The following is a 12,193-nucleotide window of genomic DNA, read 5'->3' as shown; positions in this document are numbered from 1 at the left end:
CCCTGCTCTGGGGCTGGCTCTAGCAAGGGAGCAGGATGCCATTGCATGCCCGAGCCATGGTTTCACGGCTCCCTTTAATCCCCTTTAGTCATCTGGGAGTTGGCTTCACCCCTATGGAGAACTTTGCTGAAATTTCTTCAGAATTTCGTTCAGCGAGGAAGGCACTATGCTCCTTTATGTAGCCATGAGCTACACCCTGCCAAAAACCCCAGGAGCCATCCCCACCCCCTCCAGCCAGATGGCAAGGCTTGAGCAGATGCTAAACCCCATATCCAAACAGGTTTCCCAGGGGACAGATGCTGAAAACAAGATTTGGCCATTAGCTGGTGGAAGTGCCTGCAAGAGGAACAGCAGGAGTAGCAACACTGAGATGAAGCTGCAAAGAAACAGTCTCTGTAATAGAGCCAGGGATATTAAGGTCCTGAGTAAATGCCAAGGAGACAGAGCGTTCTTAGAGCTTTCACAGGGCTTTTACACCGATGATTTATTTAAAAAATTAAAAACACCTCAACAAACAAACAAAACCAGAAAATAAAAAAATCTCTGATGTGTGATTCTTCGAAGATCAGAAAAACTGGATGTCTTAATAAACATCTCTTCAACGATGCAGGACTTCCTCATCATTTTATCAGTTAACTCTGGACAGCAAGGTGAAGAAAAAGAGAAAGATCAGGAAGACAATAGTGGGTACTGAACAGCTCTGTAGTGAATAAAGTTGTAAGAGGAACAAATGTCTAACAGGTGAAACTAGAGAATCACTGAAAAAATTCCCAGTGGCACTAATTGGTACTTTCTTTTTCCCAAGTGAGACTGGATGCAGTTCTAGAAGATATGTTTTAGTGAAAACACAAGCTGTGCTTCAGTCAAACCAACAAGATTAGTGCTTTAATAGAAAAGAGGTGCATAAAACTTGAACAGGATGTTGGACTAGATAATGTGACGGTGAACTGCACGATGTTTTGGGTTTTGCTGTTTGCTGTCAGGTTAGATCTATCTGCTCCTGAAGGCTTGGTTTGCACTATGTGGAAGTCCAGCTAATGCAGCCCACAACCTGCTTCAGGCCCTGTGTGACAGACAGTGAAGCAAGAGTGTCTGTAACCTGTTCACCTCCTCCTCCTCCCTCTTGCTCTGTTTTCCACCCTGTATATTTATATTTCATGTCCCTGAGGGAAAATGCCACTTACAGAGCTGCAGAATGGTGGATTGGTGACACCCTGGAGAGATAAGCAGGAGACAGCAACTGGTATTTGTGGCACTAAGATGACACTCACAGTTCATGCTTTTTTTTTACATTTTTGATACAGGTGCATAGGCACAGAAGTTACAAAGGCATCAATGGAATTGGTTATACTATTGTGAAATGAAAACTCGTGCTGAGGATCACAGAATTACAGTGTGACCTCAGAATAATGCCTGTGATCACAGTGTTTTCCAATAATATCTCTTTATATGCAGTATGGGAGTTGGTTTATTTTATTTTTGCAAGGAAACAAGTATGTCCTTTCCTTACTGTTCCTTACATAGGACCCCAGGCTTATTTCTTTTATGATTGTTCCTCAAATGGACAGCTGTGAATCCAATGTAATGCTGACTTTACATTTTGAGAAAGCAAATTTAAAGAAAATTTAAGTATAAGGGTTGTGTATCTATGAGTTAGTAGTGTTCAAGCAGATGCTGATTTTTAAAACACAAGTTTTCTAATGACGTTTTTTCAGCCAAGATGAAACAATTAACTGGAATTGTTCAGAAAGAGTTCTGAAAATACTCAAATTGGGGAACAGGAAAAAATTTCTAAAACTTCCAAAGAGTGAAAAAGTATATTTAAGCTATAACTTCAGTTGTATAATTAAATATGTGTGCAAGTGAGGCTTATGCAAGCTATATGTACATTTATCAAGCTATAATATTTAATTTTATTTAATAAGACAGAGACTTCAAGTTAGTCTGGTTTAGAATAATTTTAATCTTTATAATCCTATCCTGTTCCCATTTAAATTAAATAACAATGAGTACAGTAGAACAGGACTAGGATTTTATTATATTAAAAATTCACACCGAATAAAATCTCAGCACCTAGGGAGGGCTTTTCATATGCAAGGAACTACAAACACACATTGAGAATTTCAGTAATCTAGTAACACAGTATTCAGTCTGTGAACTCGTTCCAGTCCACACAACTCCAGGCAGTTCCCTCCAGGACACACCTGTGTTTGGGAAGTGTGCCAGCATGGCTTCTCGGGAACCTGTGAAGCATTTCAGATCAGTAAAAGTGATTGACCTCTAGTGATGACCACAATCTTAACTGTACATTTGGGATTTATTATAGATTTATTATAAAAAAGAAAACACTTTTTGGTTGTGTTGGCATGGTACATTATTCCTTTCTCTTAATTTTCCGTCTTTTCTCATCTGCCTTTCCCTCTGTCCTTCTAAACTTGAGGAGACAAAGCAAAGTACTCAGAGAGTAAAGTTACTGATTTCTGTGTAATGCAGGGGGAGCAGATAGATAGGAGACTTTTATGCAGGAAAAATGTAAAACCACTTTGGTTGCTTTACAGAATATAAAGCTGAGGTGAAGAATTGGAGCTACAGAGCCAAGTGTGTTTCTTGGGTCTGACTGCAAAGAGAGGAGACCGACTGGGGCAGGGTGAATTCTCTGCTCAAGAGGAAGCTTAGTAAAGGCAGGCATCAAAGAAAGACCCAAGGGCACGCATGGAAGTGCTCACAGCTCACTGGGAGAAAAACTGAGGTGACATACAGAGTTTGTGAGCAGCAACTGGAAAGTTTATTTACAAGCACTAAAAGAAACATGCTTTTCTGTTTGATTCCTGACTCACTAAGTGAACCACAGCTTTTGATACATGTTTTTAAAATAAATAACATTTCATGAAACTACCTTACTTTTTCATGAAAATACTTTGCTATTAGAAATGCTTTTATAGATCATAAGCCTTAGATAGCTGCTTATGTTAAAAGAGTCAAAAATAACAAAATTAGGGTTGACAAGTATGGGGATTTCCTAGCTGAAGATAAATAACAGAATTTGAGGGTGTTAAACCCACATTTTTTATAAGAAATCACCTTAATTTTCTTTTTTTACTTGTATCTTAGATGTTATCTGGTTGGCACTTCTATTAGGAGTGCTATAAATTCTATTTATTCCTTGCAAAGCTTTACACTTCAGTATTGCTGTCCAAAAGGTTTTAATATGTTTTCTATTTGGCTATATTGTTTTAAATACCTGTATTTTCCAATTTAACAAAAGCAGTCATAATGCTGGGATGTGCAAACATAGGACTTATGCTGATCTGTGTGTAAATTGCTAAAGAAATACAGATGTGAAAACAAGCAATGAAATTGATATTACTTTGGCTGTGCACACACATCTGTGTTTCCTGGTGACTGTGGGTGCACCACTAATTGTTTATGTAGAACAACAGGTAGAACAGCAGGAGTAGCTGCTCACAAATCCACACTCCTATGGCTTCCAGGCTCTCGGTAGCCAACAGCTGGATTAAAGTTCCAGCACCTGCAGCAGCAAGGCAAGGCAGGAAACACAAGAAATATATTGCCAGTGCCCATGTCTTTGAACAAGAGTCCGTGTCTTTTCCAGGTGTTTTGTGTAACAAGGTGGAAAGTACTTGCACCTCATTTCACCTTTGGAAGGTACATGAATGATGCATGCAAGACAACATCATGTTCTCAGGATAGCAAGGAGCTGTGTCAGCTTCCTCTTGGGCACTCCTCATAATCCTTGGCTCCTGCTTGCCAGCATCCTGGTGTTCCACTCCCTGACCTTTTCTGTGCAGAAAGGATTCCTCACTTCAGAATGTGAAATGAGTTTTCATTCATGTTTCTGCTGGGTTGACAAGATAAAATAATTAATTGCTACAGCCAAACCAAGGTTAAAGTTTATTAAAGCATTTGGATGATAGTGTATCACCAGTACAGCAAGTAATTCCACACAAAAAAATGCTGGTTCAGCTACAGTAAGGATTTCTACAGAATAATGGCATACGAGCTTCTTGTAGTTCTTATAAAATCACTTACCAGTCTTCCTGGGGACTCCTTTTATTTTCTCTATATTAGTCTTGCTCTTTCAGAAATGATTACAGCATATTAGTTAATAATGTCTTACTCAAGCGTCTGACACTTCTGTTCTGCAGTGACTGGTTTTAGCAATTTCGTTGCAGGGAACAGGCCAAAAAGCTGATCTTGTGGTTTGTCCATAGGCAAAATGGGCCTAGTATTTCATGCAGTGGAAAGCATGCAAATTTCTTTATTGATATTTGTAGATCTGGATTTCTGCACTCAGCCAAGGTGTCTGACAGGAAACTTTTCTAGGACTGGGTGCATAAAGTCCAAAATTGAAATGAAGAGTTTTCCTTCACAGAACTGCCTTAGGTGAAAAGAGTCTGAAAAGATTCTTATCAGACCGTCCCCATTTAATCTCTAATCCTGATTAACAACTGATTTTGTGATGCTCATTTATTATGAAAGTAAGTGCTATCAGGCATATCATAGCTTTTTCAATTAATTTAATAATTTCCCATAAGAATACACATACAGCGAATCATTTCTCAGAATGTTGGCAGCTTTGCTAAAATGTTTCAATTAAATCACATTTTGACCCTTCTGATATTGCTCTGAATTTTAATTACTTTCAATTGCAGACTACTGGTTTAATGATGACCTGAATGTATTTCTTAAAAACTAACTGTGGGTGTGGCTGCATGCAGCAGGGGTGAAAGGTTTGTTCCTTGTGAACTGGTTGTTGGCCCACTCTTTATGGTTGTTTTCTGCAAGCACTTAGACTTTAGAGGCCAGATCAGGACAAACACTGAGCACTCTCACTGCAGACATTTTGTATCTCACAGAAAAAGCAATCTAGATGAAAACATGGCATGACATTTGCACATATTATGATTAGACCATGCATTCTTAAATTATGAAATGTGTACACATTGTAACAGGAAAAAAAACTTTTTCCCTTCTAGTCCGAAAAGCAATTAATACAATTTATCTGAAGGTTGCAGGGAGCCCTTGCAGTATGGGAAAGATTTAGAAGTTGTAAACTTTTTCTCTGGAAGTTTTGCTTTTTTAAAAAAGCAATACTGAGTTTTCCTACTTTTCCTTTTTCCTTATTCTGCTTTCTTCTGCAACGTTTCACACTCCTGCATTACCTGAGCAAGCTTCCCCATCTTCCTTTCCCCATCAGAACTGTCGTTCACATTTTCTTCCTGAATTGAGTGTCTGACTACCATGTAGTCAAAAAAAAAAAATCTTTGTCTGGTCTGCACGTCCAAAGATCCTAAATTTTTTCCTCTCTTAGTCCTTTAAGATAGAAGAAATTTTCAATCATAAGCAATGATTCTCTTCAGCATCAAAAAGCAACTGTGTTTGTAAGCACAAGAAGTGAACAGCTTGGATTGGCCAACTGCTATAATTTCGGGTACATTGATGATAAGAAGAGATTCAGAAGCAACAGTAAAAGCAGCAGCACTTCAAACTGTAAATTTTGGAAGAAGGTTGATTAAACCAGTGCCTCTGTCACTGAAGGAACTACCAAGTAAGTGTGTAAGGCCTTGTGTCATATGAAAGAGGCTGCTCCTGCCATCAGACCAGAACGTGTTCCTCTTGTGTGATGATGTGACATAGTTTACCATGGTATGTAGGTAAGAGAGAAATGTATTCCCAGAAAAGAGAACCCCAGGAACACAGTGCCACATGACCCAGTGCTGCACTGAGTGTCTGACCCTGAATTTCAGAGAAGCTGAGGTCAGAAGTCAGGTTCTCAGCGTTTCTGAGAAGCTCTGTCTTTATCATTTCTCCTTTGCCAGGCGTGGCTACCATAACATTCATGAAGGGAATGATGTTATTTAGGTAATTAATAACACTGAAGCAAGTGTTAATTTTACACTTTATTGGTCTGTTCTTCAAAACTACGTGCCTTTAATGCTGATCTGTACCTACTTTTCCAAGCAAAATGCATCCACTTTACACCAGAGAATGATTGCAACTGCACTGAGAGCAGGACATGGTCGCTGGTAATTTAACCACTCGACTCTGCCTTCAATACCTTCAGGCAATTGGCTGATTGACATTTCTGCTGAAAACCCAGGTCAGGTAACCAAGTGGTGAGTTGTGGAAAGACCACATTCCAAGGCCTCTAGAATAAATGAGGAATCTGAACTGTTCAGGTCTCAGATTTTCATTTTTAACCTTTCACAGTGTTTATTCTCTGCTTAGCATCTTATTCCTTTCAATTATTCTTTTATAAACACATTTTCTCATCTAGCTTCTTTCTTATATTAGGGGACAGAGTTAGGACCTCAAACCAGGGCAAATTAAAATAAAAGGAAGCTTTCTTTATGACAGTGCAACCTGCTTATCCTACTTAGAGTCAACAAACAAAACACAGAAGGGAAATGTCAATAGACAGTTACAATGATATTTTAAGAACCTAGCAGCAAGAGGAGATCATTCAGGTCCTGATGAGTTCCAGTAGGAGGTTCCACTTGGGCCTTTTTGAGTATAGTAGAAAAAGCAGCTTAAAAAAATCTTGATTGCACTCCGCAGCATTGATTTCTGTCATTACTCCAGCAGATCAGACATTGTCAAAGCTACACACCCCAGCGTGTGTTCAACACTGGGAGGTGACCTGAAGCTGGTTCTCCAGACCAACAATTTTTGGTTTAACTGAGCTGAAACTTCAGTTCCACGTTTGTAGAGGCAAAATCTGTAATGTCATTTAAAGAGAAATTAAAATGAGTCTTTGATCAGATTAAAGGTGGTGTTTTTATCAGCATGGAATAACTTAGGTTTGGAAACATTTGCCCTGCAGATGGGTATGTCCAGCTACATCACTGCTATAAATTAGAAGGAATCCTTGAAGGAACATATTCCTCCTTAGCAGGAATATTTGAATTTTCAGCTATGTTAGTATAAACTCAGCTTCAGACAGGGTATAAATCTGATAATTACATTTAATCCTACCCTAGCATTAAATATGAATCACGACTAATGGGTGTATCTCAGGATAAGGGCCTGGCCATTCTCTACACAGAAATTTACAACTGTGATCGTTATCACAAGCAATAAACACCAGCTCACAAATACCTCAGCTGCAGAGCAGAGCTGCATGGCTGAAGTGTTGTGCAGCTGCTTTTGAGTCAAGCAAGGACTCTCCCTGCAGCTCCACATCCCACTCTCCTGCTGCCTCCCTTTTGGCCTCTCCCGATCACGCTCTGCTCTGCTCTGTGTGGGCTCTGCTGTGCTCCACAGGTACTCCCAAGAGATTCAAAGGAGACTCTGAGCTAGAAGAAGGTGTCAGGAATATTTTCTTGCTTTGGAAATATTTTTGCCTTTCTTGCTACCTATCTTAAAGAGCTGACATTGGCTGAGCTGTTCAATATATTTGCTGCCTGAGCCAGTTCCCACAACTCAGATGCTGTAGGTTGGACCAAAAGCTGGGATGAGGTGATTGACAGGGGGAGGTGGAGTTGTTCATCCCTCTTCTTGTTACGAAGACTAAGTTGGTTATTGCTGCCAGGAGGACACCTGAGATTCCTTGTCCTGTGATGAGAACTCCCCTCTTCTATCAGTATTTTTAATAAGAGGTTTGACTTTTTAGAGAAAGTGCTTTCCAAGACTGGGAAAAAAATGGAAGTAAGGCCTCTGAAGGTTGGAACTACATTTAAAGAACCTGACAGAGCTTTCATGTTCCTCATTTGGGGTGGCATAAGCTTATTACAGGGTATGTTTCACGCTTAATTTGCAGGAAGACAAAACCTTTAATTCCTGGTTTTTTGTATTCAAATAGAGGATATGAGCAGGGTGACGAGAAAAGTTTCTTTCCCCATTTCATGTACACCACTGACACATGCAATAGGAAAAACAAAAACAAAAAAAAAGCTCGCTATTAAGGGGATTTATTTACTATTAATTAGGAACAAGAGGTACATCAGAATTGAGAATCTCTTATTTTTACCATTTGGAATAGAAACATCATAGCTATCTATTTCATTGTGTTCCTAAGCAGTTAAGCAGTAACAGAAATAGGTACACACTATTGAAAATCTGGACTTTGCACATTTGTACATAAATCTGTGTATGTGTACACATATGTACATATGTGCAGGATGTACCCAAAATGTACAACTCTACATAAAAAGGACAATAGGAGTTAAGAATCGTATCTTCTATAAAAAAATACAAGGAGAGAAAGAAATCTGAATGCTTATGATCCCTGAGCTCAGATTCAACTCATTTTAAAGCTTACAAGTTCTGCTCTCGCTGTTTAGTAATTTTTTCAGCTTCTGTCTTTGAGCACTGGCTTTCATAAATAAAAGCTTTCATTAACTCTCCTTTTGGCTCCAAGAAATTTCTAACCCTTCATTCACACAAACAGCTACAAATAGGTGCTCATTTCTATTTATCTCACTTGTTGGTGACATTTTTCTATTAATTTTGATCAAAGCATTTGCCTTCCACCTTAAGTTGTCTCCTGTGCAGATGGTTACTCTCCAGTTACATCCTCAAACTCTTTACCATAACTAATGAAATTATGAGCTCAGTAAAACACTCAAGCCCCATTCCAAGTACAAAAGTTTATTTGGTTTAAATTAGAATTTAGGTATAATGACAATAAATGTTTGAGGTTTAATTTCTTGCCATATTTATACAAAATAAAAATGTTAAAATGATGCAGTTTGTGATGGTCAAAAATAAGACAATAATAGGGGAAGAAAAGGGTACTGAATCTGCACTTCTCAAGAAATTATACGTATGATTTATTTGTTGATTAGTGTTCCTGGTTTTTATCATTTTCAGCTAGAAGCTCTCAGGAGTAGGATTGCTCTCAGTCTCTCATCCTCCTTCCTCTTGCTGACAACTAGCATGACTCAGTCCACAAAGCATCAGCAGAGTCAGTGAGTCAGCCATGTGACATGGGCTCTATCAGTCCATCGAGGAGTGACTTAGAAAAGAGGCAAACACAAGTTTTTGTGCGGAGGGAAGACAACTCTTTCAATCAGACAAAAATAAAGCATTTCATCCAACCACCCACAGAAGGAAGTGACTTCATGGAGCTGACCACATAGCTGCTGCCCTGGTGGATGTCAATCTGTTTTGTTACTTCCCAGCAGGTCAGAAAAACATTTTGCTTTTTTGGTTCACAGATAATTTGAAAGAACTCCTAATCAGAGTTTAAGGTACATTTTCCAGAAACCATTTCATATAAAGCTTTTGGCTCATTCAGTCTCTAGTCTCTAAGCACAGAGAGTGCTTCTCCCACTGGTAAAGTCACTGAGCAAACTCCAACTGGAGACTGGAGCACTTCTCTCATTTCTCTGCTGGACAAAGCATTCTGCAGCATGCCTTCTGTGTCAGGTGGGGCTTAGAAAGATGCTCCAAAGACAGGGCAGGTTTTATGCTCTTTCTTATACATTATATATACAGGATACTTTATACATGATGAGAGTAAATCTATTTCAGTCCATAGCTATTGTTCCCAGTGTGCTGTGGAATGAAGCTGTTCCTGGCAGTGCTGATCTCAACCACGTGTCAGAAATTTCCTTGGTACTTGCTGAGTTCCAGCTACCAAAACTCTTCGTGCTCTGAACACGTACAGGATGTGGCCTATGGCAGTATTTTTCATTCTTTACCTTCTTCCCAGTAAATAAATCTAAGTTAATCTTCTAAATAGAGTTCCTGAATTATTCAACTTACAGAGTGAGCCCTAAGAAACATTCCCCAGACACGTCCTTTTTTTTTCCTTGAGTGATTGCAGAGGTTCTGCTGGCATTTGTTAGGTGTGGACATCTTTGCAGGGGACTGTTCAAATTATCAGTGGATACTAAACACCACTGACAGTTTCAAAGGTTAGTAAAATAGACAACACATTCACGCCAGCAGTACCCCCCAGCAAGAAGAACCAAGAACAGTGAAGAACAGTTTAAAAGTCTGCTGATAATCCAGTCTAACAAATACCATTTGTGCAGTGCATATCAACTGCAAATTGATCTATCTAATGAATCTTTAAATTTCACTCTGGCAGCAATTCAGAGAGCTGGAGCTCCCTAACATTGAGATGATTAATCTTCTCTATTTTTAATGAGACATATACCAACACTGTGAGCTTACTGCAGAATGAGCATCCTGGGAATCATCTGCAGGCCATGTGCTTTCTACTAAATGGAAGGGGAAACATGGAGAAAGTCTGTATTGTTGAAATTGCTTCTTGGGCATTTTACAGTGGTGTCTTGGACGGGGGAGCTGCAGAGGATTCAGCAAGAATCAGAAGTTACTTGGCCTGTGTGTCAGTTTACCTGCATTTGGGTTACACAGAGGGGCTACACCATACAGAGCAGGTTAATTAGAAATCAGACATCCCCTGGAGCAGGTTCTGCCCAGCTCCTTGGCCCTGAGTGGCTACTGAACAACAACCACACCAAACTGGGATTCATACCCCACCGAACAATCTACCTCACCAAAAAGAGAGATGGCCCTTGCAGCATTTACCATCTACAGCTTTTAAATTGTGGTACTTATTTTATTTACATCTTTCAGTCTGCATCTTTCCTCCTCTGTTTCAGGATGACTTGGTAAAGATTTGTCTGCATAATAATCTGGTTTCCAATTTTGCTTCCAACATTCTTCAGTTTAGTATCTAGTTGATGCTTTGCCAGAAGTTAGAGAGGAAAAAAGTCCCAGTGTTTGAATCATTTTACCTGGAGTTTCAGAAGTAATTAACCGAAAAGAGATGACAAACACGATGTGCATTTACAATAGGGAAAAAAATGCTATATTCTACAGTGTCAGCAATTCTCATCTTGCTAGTATGTACAATTTTCTAGTGAAAGGGTTTGAAAAAACAAAGGACTCCCTCATCTGGCACCAATGCCCAGAACAGCAAGTTCATAGGCCTGACCAGCTTCTCAGGGCATTAAATTCCTGAATTATCAATTGCAAATATTAAAAGAGCTAATTACATGGTTTCATGAAATAATTTAAAATAATTTGTTTCCAAAAGAAATAAATTCTGAGTAAATTATAGCTTGGCATGGAATCTGCTCATGATTTGAAGCTTTATGTGGAATCTGACCACAATTTATAGTTTGGATTATTTCCTGCCACTGGATTTGGCAGGGGCTGTACTCGTGTAATAGTATATTAGACTACTGAGATCTTAACTGAGTCATCAACTTCCCGTAGACACTTGCACTGTAACATCAGTGAGTTTTGTACACGTAGCAATAAAGCCATGCTTTTACGAGCTCTGCTGTGTGCTGACCTGCATCTTCCTCTTGGCTTTGGAAAGATCAGTGATCTCGGGAAATACAGTCTGTAAATACCACTGCTATGAAACAACTGATCTGCTGGATCCTGTATGAGCAATTTTAAGAGCTGTTTAGTCACGGAGTAATCAGACAAACGAGGCTGAAGTTAAATCTGAGTATCCAGCTCTCCCAGGAGAGCTTCCTTTCTAGACGACCCTGAGGAAGAGTTGGACATTTACGAGCAGACACAGCTGGAAAAGGGACGAGGGAGTGTCACCGTAGCTCCCTCAGCCAACCCGGCTGCCCAGAAGCTTATGCAATGCGTGTTGTCCGCAGGGTTCCAGTGTTCTCCCTGGAGAACTGTCCCTGTAACACTCTGTGCTGCCCGGGCACTTGGAAAGTTCAGGGATCTCCTGCTGCCAGAAGATTGCAGAGGAAAAGGTGCTTCGAGGTCACATTCGGCTTGAACGCGAAGGAATCCGCGAACAGTGGGACATGCCCCGCTGGCTTTTCTGCGAGATTTCAAACCTTCTTACTGACAGGAACCGACGTGAGGAAAATCCTGGGGCTGATAGAGAAGTTTTCCTTCTTCCCGGGAAATAAGCTTTCTTTTCGAACGAGAGGAACAAACCCAATAAAGTTCCCCTTTTCCTAGAAACCTGACACTGTTCCAGCGCCACAGCCAGAAGCGCCGAGGGGCTCCCGCCTCCCGCTCCCTGAGGGGAGATCCTGCTCCCTTCACTGATGTAAAGCCATTGCCGAGGGAAAACGAGCTCACAGACGGGTTTTATCCCGCTGCCCTCTGGCACGATCGGCGCTGGTGTGTCCAGAGAAGGGAAACGAAGCTGGGAAAGGGTCTGGAGCACAAGTCCTGTGGGGAGAGGCTGAGGGAGCTGGGGGTGTTTAGCCTGGAG

This window comes from Corvus cornix, chromosome 5 (genome assembly GCF_000738735.6).
Source record: "Corvus cornix cornix isolate S_Up_H32 chromosome 5, ASM73873v5, whole genome shotgun sequence".
Classification (NCBI taxonomy): Eukaryota; Metazoa; Chordata; class Aves; order Passeriformes; family Corvidae; genus Corvus; species Corvus cornix.
The sequence above is the reverse complement of the archived record's forward strand: the minus strand, read 5'-3'. Positions refer to the sequence as shown.